This window comes from Polypterus senegalus, chromosome 10, assembly GCF_016835505.1.
Source record: "Polypterus senegalus isolate Bchr_013 chromosome 10, ASM1683550v1, whole genome shotgun sequence".
NCBI classification, from domain to species: Eukaryota; Metazoa; Chordata; class Cladistia; order Polypteriformes; family Polypteridae; genus Polypterus; species Polypterus senegalus.
Genome location: NC_053163.1, coordinates 152,813,266 through 152,830,530, shown reverse-complemented (window position 1 = coordinate 152,830,530; position 17,265 = coordinate 152,813,266). Strand labels below are relative to the sequence as shown.

General features: G+C 40.3%; 1 protein-coding gene and 1 long non-coding RNA gene across 3 annotated transcripts in view; one reads left to right on the top strand and one right to left on the bottom strand.

The window, feature by feature from the left end:
- Nucleotides 1–15,156, bottom strand: part of LOC120537853 — a 53,917-nt gene extending 38,761 nt beyond the window's left edge. Inside the window, exon 1 of the long non-coding RNA XR_005635399.1 lies at nucleotides 14,966–15,156. This is a non-coding gene — a long non-coding RNA (uncharacterized LOC120537853). The remainder of the gene's footprint in view (nucleotides 1–14,965) is intronic.
- The window catches only part of kank3 (KN motif and ankyrin repeat domains 3), a 126,355-nt gene that overhangs the window by 31,800 nt on the left and 77,290 nt on the right, over nucleotides 1–17,265 (top strand). The window contains exon 1 of one of the 2 annotated variants that reach the window (XM_039767088.1): nucleotides 15,296–15,372. The exons of the other annotated variant lie outside the window; for it this stretch is intronic. The gene's annotated coding sequence lies outside the window, so the exon portion shown is untranslated. Of the gene's footprint in view, nucleotides 1–15,295; nucleotides 15,373–17,265 lie in introns of those variants that run through there. 2 annotated transcript variants of the gene reach the window in all.

The following is a 17,265-nucleotide window of genomic DNA, read 5'->3' as shown; positions in this document are numbered from 1 at the left end:
GTTCTTGTGGAGAAGCAGCAAACAAGAGAGGCATAGAAGCGCACATCCGAGGGGGGAAAAAGCACCTCATTGTTGGCCCTGAATGTGTCCCATTGTGTGGCCGTGCCACATGGAGCTTACAGGGAGGGGACATTCTGGGTGGGAGTAACAGTAACGTATTGATTCTTTAAAAAGTGTCGCTCATTCCAGCAGATTCCAGTCTGTCCTCTTAGGTCGGAAAAAGTCAAAGGAGATGAATCCAACTTGGCTTTTAAAATGATCCTCCACAGTGAACGCCATCTCCGAGGGCATTCGGATTGTAACTGATGTGCCAACTTCGCTGCTCTGTTAGCCATCAGTCTGCACTTCGCTGTTTTGATGACCGTCAGCCTCCACCAGCTTCTCCTTATTAACGTTACTATTCCGTCGAGCAATACGTTAGACATTTTCACATTCAGACGCGTCCGGCGACTAAGTTAACTGATATGAAAGTTGGAGCGTGGTACCTTTTTATTTACTTCATCCAATTGTCAGTTTTGATTTATTAAATACAACGATCAACCGCAATATTTAAAGCCACCCGCCTAATTCGTTGTAAACACGCATGCTTTCCTTACAGCTCATTGAAAAGTGACGTCAATGAAAAGCCATTGTCCCCTGTGTCCCCTGCATGCCTTTGATGTGCCATCGAGTAAAGCAAAGCAAGTGTGACGAGAGTTCAGGTGTTGCTTATTCTACAAGGATCTTCTAAAATGGCCTGACACATTTGTGGGGTGCACCTTAGAAAAGACCCTAAATCATTGGATTGGAGGGATTTTTCAAACCAGCTGTTTTCTTGAATTCTTATCACTCACGTGTCTCCAATCGTGCAGTCAGTCATTTCAGCTGATTTAAATGGAGAAAAGTCGTCTATCTGGTGTCCCACACTGAACAATGGAGCACAGAAAACAAAGGAAGGATTTGTCTGAGGAGATCAGAAAGAAAATGAGAGACAAGCGCGTTAAAGACAAAGGCTAGAAGAACACCATCTCCAAGCAGCTTGATGTTCCTGTGACTACAGCTGCAAATATTATGAAGGAGTTGAAGGTCCACAGGATTGTAGCTGACCTCCCTGGATGTGACCACAAGAGGAAAATCTACCCCCTAAGTGGTAGAAGGAGAGTGAGAATGGAAGACAAAAAGCCAAGGACCACTTCCAAAGAGACACGAGTTGAACTCCAAGATCAAGGTCCACCAGTGTCTGATCACAGCATCTGTTACTGAGACAGTGGGCTCAATGGAGGACTCCACATCAAAAAGCCAAGCTGGAATTTGCTAAAATGTATACTGAGAAGCCACGATGCTTCTGGGAGAATGTCCTTAGGGCAGATGAGACCAAACTGGAGCTTTTTGACAAGTCACATCAGCTCTGTGTCCACAGATGTAAACATGAGTGTCTCAAAGAAAAGAACACCAGACTTGTGCATCAATGGTGGAGGGTCTCTGACTAATTGTTTAATTTTCTTAAATGACAACATTTTTGAAACTATGCCCAGTAGAGTAGTATCCAATAATGACCTAAAGAAACGTAACCATTGACACCAAATGATCAATCCACCTTCATAAAAGGACCAGTGTCTGTATCTCTGTGTGTCCTTCTGGTTTCTGTGTCTCATTTATATGCTGCTGGCTGTGCTACCAGTCTAAGATGGCTTGAAATCTAAGTAAGCTACGTAGACCTCAAGATTAACGTTTATAGTGTATAACGCAATGGATATGTCTCTTTCATAAAAGTAGTGGTAATGTTGGTGATGCGCCATCTGTTGGAATAACAAAAACAATGCATACAGTATGTCTCTGTTATATGCCATTTGGCATGGTGTTCATAAAAGCAGTGGTAATGTTTGTGATGTGCCATCTGCTGAAATGTCAAAAACAATGCATGTGGCTCTGTTATATGCCATTTGGTATGGTGTTTGTAAAAGCAGTGGTAATGTTTGATGTGCCATCTGTTGAAATGACAAACACAATGCATATGCCTTTGTTATTTGCCATGTGGTGTAGTGTTCATAAAAGCAGTGTTAATATTTGTGGTGTACCATTTGTTGGAATGACAAACGCAATGCATATGTCTCTGTTATATGCCATTTGGCATGGTGTTTGTAAAAGCAGTGGTAATGTTTGATGTGCCATCTGTTGAAATGACAAACACAATGCATATGCCTTTGTTATTTGACATGTGGTGTAGTGTTCATAAAAGCAGTGTTAATATTTGTGGTGTACCATTTGTTGGAATGACAAACACAATGCATGTGTCTCTATTATATGCCATTTGGTATGGTGTTTGTAAAAGCAGTGGTAATGTTTAATGCACCATCTGTTGGAATAAGAAATGCAATGCATGTGTCTCTATTATATGCCATTTAGTATGGTGTTCATAAAAGCAGTGGTAATATTTGTGACACATACATAGCAACTAGACGGGCACACAGACAGACATACAGACACTTATCTCCCATGAACTCCCTGTAGCAGTGCACTTTTCACATCACTGCGTCCTTAGTGCACCGCCCCATGCACTACATCAAAGCCATAAGGAGGGGAGGGGTGGGGGGTGCCCTGTGCCCCCAGTAAAGCTGTGATTGCTTTGAAGCAATAAGGGGGGGGGTGAGGGGAGACCCCACCCTGTAAAACTTCCAAACATGTCACACAGCATCACTCTTCTTTGCTTGTGACATATTTTGCCTGAAGTTTCCAGTTTCTGTTGTGCAGTGGGAACACAACACACTAAAGTAGAGTAGCCAGTGACCAGCAGAACTCGGTGGTTCCTGAAAACTGAGTTCCCGCAGTGGGAAAGCACCTTAAGATTTCTGGGAGATGGTGCAAGTCAATTCCTTTTCAGCAGCCCTTGATGAGATTTGTTAATCCGTCAAGCTGCACTTTTAAGTGTCCTGGACTTGTGGTTATGGCATGTTGTTCAGCGTGTCATTCATTTTGTCAGAAAATGTCAGACCATTTCATTTCAGCAAGTTACCGTGATTCACCAACTTGCAGAGCACAGCGCCCTTCAGAATGTGGTCTTCGCTTTGGTTTTCCTTGTATACTCCCCAACACATGCACACACACACACACACACACACATCCCCCTGCTGGCCAGGAAGCCATCTCCGGTGTTGTAATGGTTTTACTGGAAGGGAGCAGCATGTTTTCTGTAGAAAAGACAATAGGACTGATCCTGTGGGGCACTGCTGTGAAGGGAAGAGGCCGACGGAGAGGCGAGGAGTCTGTTTCCCTTCAGGAAACTTCTAGATTGAAGGAGGATGTGAGTGTGTGAGTGTGTGAGTGTGTGTGTGTGTGTGTGTGTGTGAGTGTACATGTTTGTGAGAAATGTGAGGACTTTCAAACAAATCTCCCACCCAAGACACCTGACACATTTTGGATTAAAGGATCTAGGAAAAAAAATATATAGTATAGTGATAATGATTCATAGGAAAATACCAAAACTGATGCAAATAAAAATATTTCATAATAATCAGTAAATATATACTAGTACAAATACATTTTATTTATATGGTGCCTTTCCCAAGCTCAAAGCAATAATATATGCTACTAATACATTTTACTTATATAACGCCTTTCCCATGCTCAAAGTGATAATATTTGCTACTAATATTAATACATTTTAATTATATAACACCTTTCCCATGCATTAATAATTCATTTTAATTATATAGTGCCTTTCCCATGCACTAATAATACATTTTAATTATATAGCACCTTTCCATTCACTAATAATACATTTTAATTATATAGTGCCTTTCCCATGCTTAAGGCGATAATATATGCTAACTAGCAAAATACCTGCGCTTCGCAGCGGAGAAGTAGTGTGTTAAAGAAATAATGAAAAAGAAAAGGAAACATTTTGAAAATAACGTAACCTGATTGTCAATGTGATTGTTTTGTCACTGTTGTAAGTGATGAGTGTTGTTGTCATATATATATATATATATATATATATATATACATATATACATATACACATATATATATATACACACAAACATATATATATAAACATATATACATACATATATACATATATACATATCTACACACACACACATATATCTATACACATATATACAGTCTTTGGGGTGCGATCAACTGTTGCTGGGGGTGCCAGAATCCATGAAGGAAGAAAAATGAAAAACATTATTTGTACAAAATCTTCATTTATTTATCCATTCCTAAATAATTAAATGGGCAGGCTATTTCGTATCAGTGCAATACGCTGCTTGTTAAAACGGATGACTTCAGCTCTTATGTGCAAGTCTGCGTGGATATTATGAACTATCGTATTTGTTCAAGTTCTATTTAAATTTTAAATAGAAGGAATTTTTATTTAGTCGACAGAATATTATTCCGGAATAAATCAACTCAAACCTTAAATAACTTATAATATTTTGCTCTCCATAAAAATATATCCTGTCCAAATTATACAAGTTAGAAATAAAGTAAATGTTAAAAGAACAAACATTCAAATTTCTTTACTCTTATGTAATTTTATATAAAAATAAACTTAGATTTTAAATATCCCAAAAGATTTTGCTCTCTGTCAAAATGATACAAATTCAAATATGAACATGCTGCATAACAAAACCTGGAAATATAAATAAAATGTGTTCTTTTCAGCAATAACAAATCAAATCATTCAGTTGTCTTTGCTCAGATGTCATTTTAGAGCTGGACGCCTGGCATCTTTTTTTGGCAACAAGTTCGTTTCTGTTTGGTGTGAGGTTCTGTGTTGTGGAGATTCTCAGGATGGACTGCAGGTGCTCATCAGTGAGGCGACTCCTGTGTGCTGTTTTGTTAGTCTTCATCACTGAGAAGAGCTTCTCACACAGATATGTGCTACCAAACATGCACAAGGTTCGAGCCGCATGTAGACAGAGCTGGAGCATTTCTGGGAATGGAGTGAATAAACTGTGCGGGCCGTGCAGTATCGTACTTTGCCTTCAGTGTGCCATTACACTGCAGCTCAATCACCTCCATCTGAATCTGCACAGGTGCAGTTTCCACATCGACTGCAAATGGGTTGCGAAACAACTCAAAATTCTTTTTTTGTTCTTCAAAGTCACCAAAGCGCCGTGCGAACTCAGTGCGCAGTGTGCTCAGTTTATCAGCAAAGTGCGTATTTGGGAACACCGTAGTGCCGACTTGGTTCAACATTACTTGGCAACAGGGAAAGTGGGGCAAGTTGCACTGGTGCATTTGTGTCTCCCATAAAAGTAGCTTCACTTGAAATCACTTTGTGATTTTGCACGAGTAAAAACGTCTGCTGAAGTGTCAGATTCTTCTTTAACTCTTCTGCTTTCTGTATCTTGTGCATTGCATTCAGGTCTTTCAGGTTATCTTGATGTTTTGTCTCATAGTGCCGTCTTAGATTAAATTCTGTAATTACAGCCACATTAGCTCCACAAATGAGACACACGGGTTCAGTAAACATATACTCAGCCTCCCATCGGTTTTTAAAGGCTCTATGTTCAGAATCACCTTTTCTCTTGGCATCGTGTGGGCTAGCTTCGCAATAACTTGCAGCATCATAAGCTAGACTTGATTAATGCAGTAAGTGTTCGGCAAGGCAGCTGAAGGCACTGTTTTATGGGATCTGTAGTTTATTGTGTTACCAGCGCTTCATATCCCCGGGCCATTAATAACAATAATACAGTATATAAAATGATCTCGGGCGGATATAATTACACGCCGGGCGGATGTGGCCCGCCCTTGAGTTTGACACATATGGACTAAATAGAACTTGAAAAGATATATTTTTCAATGTGATCGCAATTCAGATCGAGTTGACGCACTACAGTACATCGAGCCCGTGCTATTGTGGTTTTGCCTGCGTGCCTCAATAAGTCATCCTCCCTCGCTCTTACTTTTTTACCGTTCATCTAATGAATACACTGAGTATGGCTTTACCAAAACAATCATTGATCGTGAATAAAGTATCCATTATTCATAAAGCTTCAATTGGTGATCTGTCTTTCTGCGTTAACCGCATATTTTTTAATACGTCTCAAACCAAGGGGATGCGAGGCTAAAATGAATCGAGAAGCGCACGTACATACTCAGTGCATCCCCTCTCGGGAATCGAACCTCGGACGTCGGTGCTACAGGCGAAGGATCTACTATTGCGCCACGGCGTGTGGTTTGTCTATTTGAGCGTAGCAGTGTAATTCAGTTTTTGTTCAGCACTCTTTGGAACTGTTGCTCTTTGTCTGCGCTCGTCAGTTCACGTGAGCCGCTGAATATGGTTTTATATGTCACTTGCTCGCTTCTAATTGTTTCGCTGCCTTCTTAATTATATAATGCATGTTTTCTTAAGTGCTTTTTGGAGCTCTTCCTGGTTTTCTACGTAATGCGTGATTACGTGAGAGGCGTGATGATGTCACACGAAACTCCACCCCCCACGGCTTTCGAGCTCAACTCCATTACAGTAAATGGAGAAAAATAGCTTCTAGTTATGACCATTACGCGTAGAATTTCAAAATGAAACCTGCCCAACTTTTGTAAGTAAGCTGTAAGGAATGAGCCTGCCAAATTTCAGCCTTCTACCTACACGGGAAGTTGGAGAATTAGTGATGAGTGAGTCAGTCAGTCATTCAGTCAGTGAGGGCTTTGCCTTTTATTAGTATAGATAATAATAATACATTTTAATGATAATAATGATAATACATTTTAATGATATAATAATAATAATAATAATAATAATACATTTTAATGATATAATAATAATAATAATAATAATAATAATAATGATAATACATTTTAATGATATAATAATAATAATAATAATAATAATAATAATAATAATAATAATACATTTTAATGATATAATAATAATAATGATAATAATCATAATCATAATAATAATAATAATACATTTTATTTATACAAGGCGCCTTTCTGAGAACACAAGGGCACCGAACAAGCAATAAATAAATAAATAAAAAGACACATTATAAACAACTTAAAACATCAGAAAAAACAGAAGATATAAAAATTAAAACCAAACAAAGCCACTGTAATCATAGAGAAAAGCCATTTTAAACAGATGGGTTTTAAGTTTACATTTGAAGGTTGAAAATGATTCGATATTTCTACTCAGTGGGTAGTGAGTTCCAGAACGGCTGAACACTCCGCTCCCCATGGTGGTTAGACGGGCGAGAGGGACGGTCAGGTGGATGGAGGAGGAGGAGCTAAGGTTACAGGAGGGAATGGCAACATGAAGAAGGTCGGACAGATATGGAGGGGCGAGGTTATGAATGGCCATAAATGTTAACAGCAGAATCTTAAAATCAATTCGAAACTTAATCAGGAGCCAATGAATTTGCTGCAACACCGGAGTAATATGGTGAATAGATGAGGTTTGAGTAATGATGTGAGCTGCAGAATTCTGGACCAGCTAAAGCTTATGAAGAGATTTATTAGAGAGACCAAAGAGGAGTCCAGCCGAGAAGTAGCAAGACTGTGAACAAGAATAGAGGTGGTATGGGAAGTGAGGGAAGGGCGGATGTGATTTAAGATTACGTAGGTGGAAGTAAGCAGACTTGGTGATTTTATTAATGTGAGATTAGAAAGATAGAGTACTGTCAAGGATGACCCCCAGACTCTTGACCTGAGGTGAAGGGGAAACAACGGAGTTATCAAAAGCAAGTGAAAGATTATCGGCTTTGGATAATGATGATCTTGAGCAAATGAGGAGAACATCAGTTTTGTTGTCACTGTTTAATTTAAGAAAATATTTAAGAAAATTCGAAGAAAACCAGGATTTAATTTCATCAATACAGTCAATAAGCGAAGATGGTGGAAAGGAAGAGGTGGGTTTACTAGCAAAGTAGAGCTGGGTGTCATCAGCATAACAGTGAAAATGAATGTTATATTTACGAAAGATATTACCAAGGGGAAGAAGGTAAATAATAAAAAGAAGAGGCCCCAGGACAGAGCCCACCTGAAGTGACAGCGGTGGATTGGGTTGTGAAAGTTTTAAACTGAATGAACTGAGTGCGGCCTGAGAGGTAGGATCTAAACAATCTGAAGTGGAGTGTGGGTAATGCCAATCGAAGATAATCTATTAAGGAGAGCGGTATGACAAATAGTATCAAAGGCCGCACTCAGATCAAGGAGGATGAGAATAGGAATTAAACCGGAGTATATATAGTATATATAACGCCTTTCCCAAGCATTAATAATACATTTTAATTATATAGAACATTTCCCTTGCACTAATAATGCATTGTATTTATATAGTGCCTTTCCGATGTTCAGGGCGATAATACATACTACTACTAATAATCCTGGCATACGTTGATTGGTTCCCCTTCTAGGGTTGGCTCTTCCTTTGTGATGATTGGTGGTGAAAAAGATTGTGGCTCTCAATTGAAAATGACAAAGAAAGAATGAAAGAAAGGAGTACAATCTTTTCATTTCTAGAAAAATATCTTGCAGGTCACACTGGATTACACGTGAAACTCTTTAAAAAATATTGGGATGGGACCCCCCTAGTGGTTGTTGTTCAGGACTGCAGTACAGTTTATTGTGAGACTTTAAGGCTTGGAATGCTGTGGTGTTTATGTATTGCTATACTAGATAGATAGATAGATAGATAGATAGATAGATAGATAGATAGATAGATAGATAGATAGATATGAAAGGCACTATATAATAGATAGATCGATAGATAGATAAAAAATGTTAGTATAGTAGGCAGGATTAGATAGATAGATAGATAGATAGATAGATAGATAGATAGATAGATAGATAGATAGATAGATAGATAGATAGATAGATACTTTATTAATCCCAAGGGAAAATTCACTACTAGCTGTGCTACCCATCTAAGACGAGTAAAAATGTAACAAATCAACGCACACCTCATCTCAGCGTATTCAGCATTACCGTTTGCAGCGCGCCATCTATTGGGATTAATTTTGTAATGCATGTAGTAATAAATGCACTGCATTAGACATTCCCAACATTTGTCGCGTTACAAACATATGTTGAAATAAAATGTAGTACTGTAAATGTTTGTGATGAACCATCTGTTGGAATGACAAATACAAAGCACATGTCTTTGTTGTATGCCATTTGATATAGGATTTGTAAAGCAGTGTTAATATTTGTGATGCACCATCTGCAGGAATGACCAATGCAATGCATTTTATTACTACAAAAAGGTTTGTTCTGAGCCATCTGCTGGAATGACAGAGACATAGCAACTGGACGGATACAAAGACACACAGACACTTGATCTTTTACTAGCTTGGCTACCCCATCTAAGACGAGCGGAAATCTAAGTAATTGATGCAGACTTACGCATACTCAGCATTACCATTTGCAGTGCACAATCTACTGGAATGTTTTTTTTCTGATGTATGTAGTAATAAATGTACTGTAATGTGCCAACTGTTGGAATGACAAATGCAATGCATATGTCTCTGCTATATGCCATTTGGTATGAAATTCGTAAAAGCAGTGTATGTGATGTGCCAATATGTAACAATAAAATGCATTACATTTGTCATTCCAACAGATGGCTCTGCACAAACATTTTGACAATTATAAAATGCCTTACTACAAATTTTTATGATGCGCCATCTGTTGGCAATGCAAATATAATGCATGTTATTACCATACCTTCTGTTGGAATGATAAACATATGAAACCCTAACGGACCCAAAAATGCAAAGACTCTTGTCCTTTTACTATCTGTGCTACTTATTAAACACAGGTTTAAATCTAAGTAATAAATGTAGACTTCATCAATAACAATCTATTGTAATGTATTTTGCAGTGCATGTAGCAATAAAATGCATTACATTTGTCATTCCAACAGATGGCACATCACAAACATTTGTATTTATAAAATGCATTACTACAAATGTTTGTGATTTGCCATCTGTTGGAATGACAAATGTAATGCATTTTATTGCTACACATGTTTATGATGTGCTATCTGCTGGAATGACAGAGACATAGCAACCAGACGGACTCACAGACACTTATCCTTTTATTAAGATGGACTGGCTTTGCTACCCTATCTAGGTAATCAATGCAGACTTCAGTGTATTTAGTGTTAACAGTTTGCAGTGCATGATCTATTATAATTTATTTTGTAATGCATGAAATAATACAATTCACTGCATTTGTCAATCCAACAGATGGTGCATAAAATGCATTGCTACAAACGTATGTGATGCATCATCTGTTGGAAAGACAAATGTAACTCATATTGCCATTTGTTATAGATTTTGTAAAGTGGTAATGCGACTACCTTGCTGTAAGAAGATCATGGGTTTGCATCCTGGGTCCTCCCTGTGTTTTAGCGCTTTGAGTAGTGAGAATAGCACTATTTAAATGTAATGAATTATTATTATTACTATTATTATTATTAAATGCAATGAATATATCTCTGTTATATGCTATTTGGTATGGGATTTGTAAAAGCAGTGTTAATGTTTATGATGTGCCATCTGTTGGAAAGACAAATACAATGCATTTTGCCATTTGGTATGGGATTTGTAAAAACAGTGCTATTGTTTGTGATGCACCATCTGTGGGAATAACAAATACAAAGCATTTCCTTACTACAAATCTTTGTGATGTGCCATCTGCTGGAATGACAGAGGCTTAGCAACCAGACAGACACACAGGCACATATCATTTTATTAAGGTGGATTAGATGGGATACCCCGTCTAATGTGGTTGGAAATCTAAATAATCAAATCACACCTTTTGTAGTGTATCATCTTTTTGAATGTATTTTGTAATGTATGTAGTAATAAGACACATTGTGTTTGTCATTCCAGCAGATGGTGCATGCGCTGCGTTTATGAATCCCATACCAAATGGCATATAACAGAACTGAAACACAGAGACACATCAGACATTTGTTCTCGTATTAGGATGAATAACAAAAACAGACCCAATATAAATTCATATTATGTTGCCTTAAGTGAGTATTAGATGTGTTAATGGTAGGTCCTGTCATTGAGTATTACTAATTCTTTATACGGTGGATTCAGAAAGTCTTCAGACCCCTTCACTTTCTTAACGCTTTCTTGAGCTGTAGATTTAATTTTAAGTGGGTACGTTTGCCATTTCTGCCCATCAATCTACATTCAGTAACCCATAATGACAAAGTGAAGACAGTCTTTCAGAAGCGTTCGCAAATGTATTAAGAAAATCAAGAACTGAAATCTCTCATTCATAGAAATATTCAGATCCAATACTTTGTAGAAGGCCCTTTGGCAGCAGTTGCAGTGTTGACTCCTTTTGGGTAAGTCACTCAACAAACTTTGCACCCCTGGATTTGGGCAGTTTGGCCCATTCTTCCTGGCAGATCCTGTCAAGCTCCATTAGATTGTATGGGAATGTCTGCCGGCTGCCATCTTCCAGTTTCTCCACACACGCGTTCTTCTGGGTTTCACTCGGGGTTTTGGTTGGGCCACTCAAGGACACACAGGGTCTTGTCCCAAAGCCACTGCAGCGTTGTCTTGGCCGTATTCTTCAGGTCATTGTCATGCTGAAGGGTGAACTGTTACTCCAGTCTGAAGGCACGGGCGCAGTGGAGCGGGTTTTCTTTGAGGACCACTCCCTGTATTTGGCGGTATTCGTCCTTCCCTCAGTTCTGTCCAGTGTCCCTGTCCCTGCACCACCATAGCGTGAGGCTGCCACCACCATGCATCGCAGTTAGAGATAAGCCGTGGCTGCTCTTCTCAAGACATTTTTCTGCCCAAGGATTTCAATTTGTATCCCCTCAGATGCAAGAATCATTTTTGGCTCACGCTCTTCGAGTCCAAGTCAGCTGTCTTATGCCCACTTTGCCATAAATGCCTGATGGATGGAGTGCTGCTGAGATGGAGTGACTGCTCTTTCCTGTTTTTGTTCGCTCCTGCTGGCAGGACGTCAAGCTGATAAGGAGCTGACGACTGAGGTGATGTCCTTCTGACAGGTTCTCCGACAGGAAGCTCCCTTAAGTCCTGTTAGAAGTGAGCACTTGCGTCCCCGGTCACCCCCCTGTCCAAGGCCCTCCTTGCCCCCATTCCTCAGTTTGACTGGACGGCCAACTCTGGTGGTTCCAAACTTCTTCCATTTCCCAATTACTGAGGTTGCTCCGCTCCCGCAAACACTCAATCTTTAGAAATGGTTTTATCTGAAGAATAAAATGCTTGACTGGAAAGCAAGTGGTGCAACGCACAGATCCAGTACCTGGTGAGACCGCAGGTAGTAGGCTGCCCGTAGTGTCACCCCACAGTGCCCGGTCCCTCCGCGCCCCACATGTGGCATTCAGAGCATTGCCTGGTTATGTGGTCTGGTTGCTAACAAGGAGAAGGAGTGGCGCCAGTTTGATGAGGATGTGGATCCTGGAAACCTCAGCCAGAGGGGTTGTTCACCGGAGGTTGCAGAAGCAGGAGATGGGAGACCCATTTCTACCCCATTGAGTTTTGCCAGCTATTCTCTCTGCAGGACTCTCAAAGAGCTGGGGATCAGGAGAACTGCACCATAAGAAAGCCTTCAGGAACATCAATGATGCCACTGAGAGGGCATCAAGATGGCTGTGGAGCGATCTGTGGACCTCATACACTCACCGGCCACTTTATTAGGTAAACCCGCTCAACTGCTCGTTAACACAAATATCTAATCAGCCAATCACATGCCAGCACCTCAATGCATTTCGGCCTATAGACATTGACAAGACGACCTGCCGAAGTTCAAACCGAACATCAGAATGAAGAAGAAAGGGAACTGAAGTGACTTTGAACGTAGCATGGCTGGTTGGTCTGAGTATTTTATAAACTGCTGGTCTACTGGAATTTTCACACAAAACCATCTCTAGGGTTTACAGAGAATGGGCCGAGAAAGGGAAAATATCAGTGAGCGGCCGTTCTTTGGGCCTTGTGGATGCCAGAGGTCAGAGGAGAATGGCCAGACTGGTTTAAGCAGATAGAAAGGCAACAGGAACTCAACTCAAGGTCTGCAGAAGAGCATCTCCGAGCACACGACATGTCAAACCTTGAAGCAGGTGGGCTACAACAGCAGGAGACCACACCGGGTGACACTCTTGTCACCTAAGAACAGGCAACTGAGGCTACAATTCAACAAGCTCACCAAAACTGGACAATCAAAGATTGGAAAAACGTCACCTGGCCTGACAAATCTCGATTTCTGCTGCGACATTCAGATGGTTGGGTCAGAATTTGGTGTCAGCAACATGAAAGCAGGAGTCCATCCTGCCTTGTATCAAGGGTTCAGACTGGTGGTGTAATGGTGTGGGGGATATTCTGTTGGCACATTTTGGGTACCAACTGAGCATCGTCTAAATGTCACAGCCTACCCGAGTGTTGTTGCTGACCACGTCCATCCCTTTATGACCGCAGTGTACTCATCTTCTGATGGCTCCGTCTAACAGGATAATTAACCACGTCACAAAGCTCTAATCATCTCAGACTGGTATCTTGAATATGACAATCAATAGGTTCACTGGATTCAAGTGGCCTCCACAGTCACCAGATCTCAGTCCAGTAGAGCACCTTTGGGATGTGGTGGGACAGGAGATTCGCATTATGGATGTACAGCCGGCAAATATTTAGCAACTGTGTGATGCCATCATGTCAATATGGAGCAGAGTCCCTGAGGAATGTCTCCAGCACCTTGTTGAGTCTATGAATGAAGAATTACGGCAGGTCTGGAGGCAAATGGGGGTCCAACAAGGTGTGTCTAATAAAGTGGCCGGTGAGTGTAAGCTACTTGGACACAAATCGGGGACTGATCACTCCTGGCTGAGGGTGTATGATGTTGAAAAACCCGACACACCCGATGACCTCACGTTACATCACTGATGGCATGTCCGGGTTGCACTGTATGGTGTGTGTTAAATTCAGTTCCAGTATCTCCTCGCCCTGATCTTTGCCTCACCACAGTCTGATCGTGGAGGTCCACAGAGAGTTTCCTTGGACTTCATGGCCAGGTTTGTGTCCTGACATACAGCATCAATTGTGGGACCTTCTATACTCAGGTACACGTCTCCTTTTCTAAATGATGTCCAATCAACTCAGTTTGCCCAATTGTGGACCCCAATCAAGTTCTAGAAACATCTCACGGAGAACTAAAGCAAACAGGAGGCACCTGAGCACAGCAAAGGGTCCGAAATACTTCTAGGAACGAAAGAGTTCAGTTTTTTGATTCTTAATAAATTTACAAACCGTTCTGAAAACGGAGGACCCGCCAGCAAGAATGGAATAAACTGTGCAAATCCAGGGGTGCAAAACTCGTAGAGATTCACCCGCGAAGACTTGAAACTTGAAATGCTGGCTGCCAAAAGAGCTTCTATGAAGTAAAGTTTAAAGAGTCTGACTACTTCTAGGAATGAGAGAGTTCCGTTTTTTGATTTTTTTAATAAATTCCCAAACCTTTCTTACAGCATGTCTTCACTTTGTCATTATGGGCTATTGAGTGTAGATTGAGGAGCAAATCGGGCAAATTTGCCCATTTATGGAATAAATCTACAAACAATAAAGCATGCAGAGAGTGAAGGGGTCTGAGAAGTCGAATTAATTGTAAGTCAATATTAACACCAAAGAAATCTTTTATTGAGGTCGTATTAAATTTAAGTAACTGACAAATAGGTGTACTTTATTTTTTAAATTCATTGTATTGATTTTTTTTTAAATCACACAACATTCCATACAAATAGATCAATTTTTACAAGAATAGGATTGAAAACACATCAACCTCCCACCCCTGAATACATGCACTTTATTAACTGGTGCCACATGTCAGTCATATTGAAGCCAAACAAAGCGTCTTATTACATAACAGCACACCCCTATAGGTGGTCCTAATGGTAAAGTGTCACCAGATTAGAAGAGATTACAACAGGGAATATTATTACCAGTCATCAGCTTGAGGAGGTTTACCACATTAAAGTAATCTTGGTACTCACCGGTCAGCCGCCTGTGTAAGCCAGTGAGTACCCCTAGGGTCAGGATAGGTGCAGGCGCACAGAAAAGCCTTTGTCTTTCTTTTTTATTTTCTTGTTAACCGGTGACCAATAGCAAGCCCCCGTCTGGCCTGTGTCAGCAGCTCAACTTACATGCCGTCCAGCCAAGCCCCTTCCTCACACCGTCCTCTGCCAACATGACAAGCTTTTTTATCTCGCTGGCCACCTCAGCTCTAAACTTCCTTTATAAGGGGAAAGGAGGAGGCTGCATGTGACTTGGGCTTCACACAACAACCGCGGCAGACACTTCACGCCAGTGAAGGCGGCGCAGGACGGGGCGGCACGACAGCTGTGACTGGGGTCCAGCCTTCGACCGGCAACTGTCGAAGATAAAGGTCAGCTTCGTGCAGGTATGTGGCTTTGCTTACTTTATGGGGAGGTCTTTAGTTGTGTATCTGTGACGTGCTGATCCCCTAGCGTGGGCAGGGTGTGCTCTTGGCTTCATTTGTCTTCTGAGAAAGGTGGGTGGAGAAGAGCAGGATGACCTCACGTGGTCAGCGCTGACTGCTGAGGAGCTGTTCTTGTAGTGATCTTGAAGCAGGCTTGGGAGGTCACACTAAAATGGGGGCTTTTGACATTTTATTTCATACCACTGCACAGCAGTTAATCAGTTCTGCACTGGACGCAAGTGCTGACCACTGGGAGAATGTGGCGTTTAGTGAATGACCTGCTGGGGGGCTGCAGCTGGACTCATCTTAGTTTGTTTTTACTTGAGAGATACAGTTCTTCACCCGTTATTTTTTTCTATCCTCTGTGTGTTTAGATATGTGACAGATAGATGGATAGATTTGAAAGGCACTATATAATGGATAAATATATAAATAGATATGAAAGGCACTATATGATAGATAGACAGATAAATAGATGTGAAAGGCACTATATAATAGATAAATATATAAATAGATATGAAAGGCACTATATGATAGATAGATAATTGTGAAAGGCACTATATAATAGATAGATGTATAAATAGATATGAAAGGCACTATATGATAGATAGATAGATAGATAGATAGATAGATAGATAGATAGATAGATAGATAGATGTGAAAGGCACTATATAATGGATAAATATATAAATAGATATGACAGGCACTATATGATAGATAGACAGATAAATAGATGTGAAAGGCACTATATAATAGATAAATATATAAATAGATATGAAAGGCACTATATGATAGATAGATAATTGTGAAAGGCACTATATAATAGATAGATGTATAAATAGATATGAAAGGCACTATATGATAGATAGATAGATAGATAGATAGATAGATAGATAGATAGATAGATAGATAGATAGATGTGAAAGGCACTATCCATCCATCCATCTTCGAACCCGCTGAATCTGAATACAGGGTCACGGGGGTCTGCTGGAGCCAATCCCAGCCAACACAGGGCACAAGGCAGGAACCAATCCTGGGCAGGGTGCCAACCCACCGCAGGACACACACAAACACACCCACACACCAAGCACACACTAGGGCCAATTTAGAATCGCCAATCCACCTAACCTGCATGTTTTTGGACTGTGGGAGGAAACCCACGCAGACACGGGGAGAACATGCAAACTCCACGCAGGGAGGACCCGGGAAGCAAACCCAGGTCTCCTAATTGCGAGGCAGCAGCGCTACCACTGCGCCACCGTGCCGCCGAAAGGCACTATATAATAGATAAATATATAAATAGATATGAAAGGCACTATATGATAGATAGATAGATGTGAAAGGCACTATATAATAGATAAATATATAAATAGATATGAAAGGCACTATATGATACACAGATAAATAGATGTGAAAGGCACTATATAATAGATAAATATATAAATAGATATGACAGGCACTATATGATAGATAGACAGACAGACTTTGGCCTGAACACACACCAGAATGATTAGAAAGGAAAAAAATGAAAACGAAAAATAAACTTCTGACTTGGCTGTCCCAGTGAGATATTTTACAAGCATATTGTCTTTTGATATAAATGAGACCCCATCACGTTTCTTGACACACTTCTATCTGTCTATTAGAAAGTGCCTTTCACATCAATCTATCTGCTGAAGCAAATTTAGTGGAGTATCTATTTTATAGTGCCTTATCTATCTATCTATCTATCTATCTATCTATCTATCTATCTATCTATCTATCTATCTATTTTATAGCACCTTTCCTATCTATCTATCTATCTATCTATCTATCTATCTATCTATCTATCTATCTATTATATAGTGCCTTTCA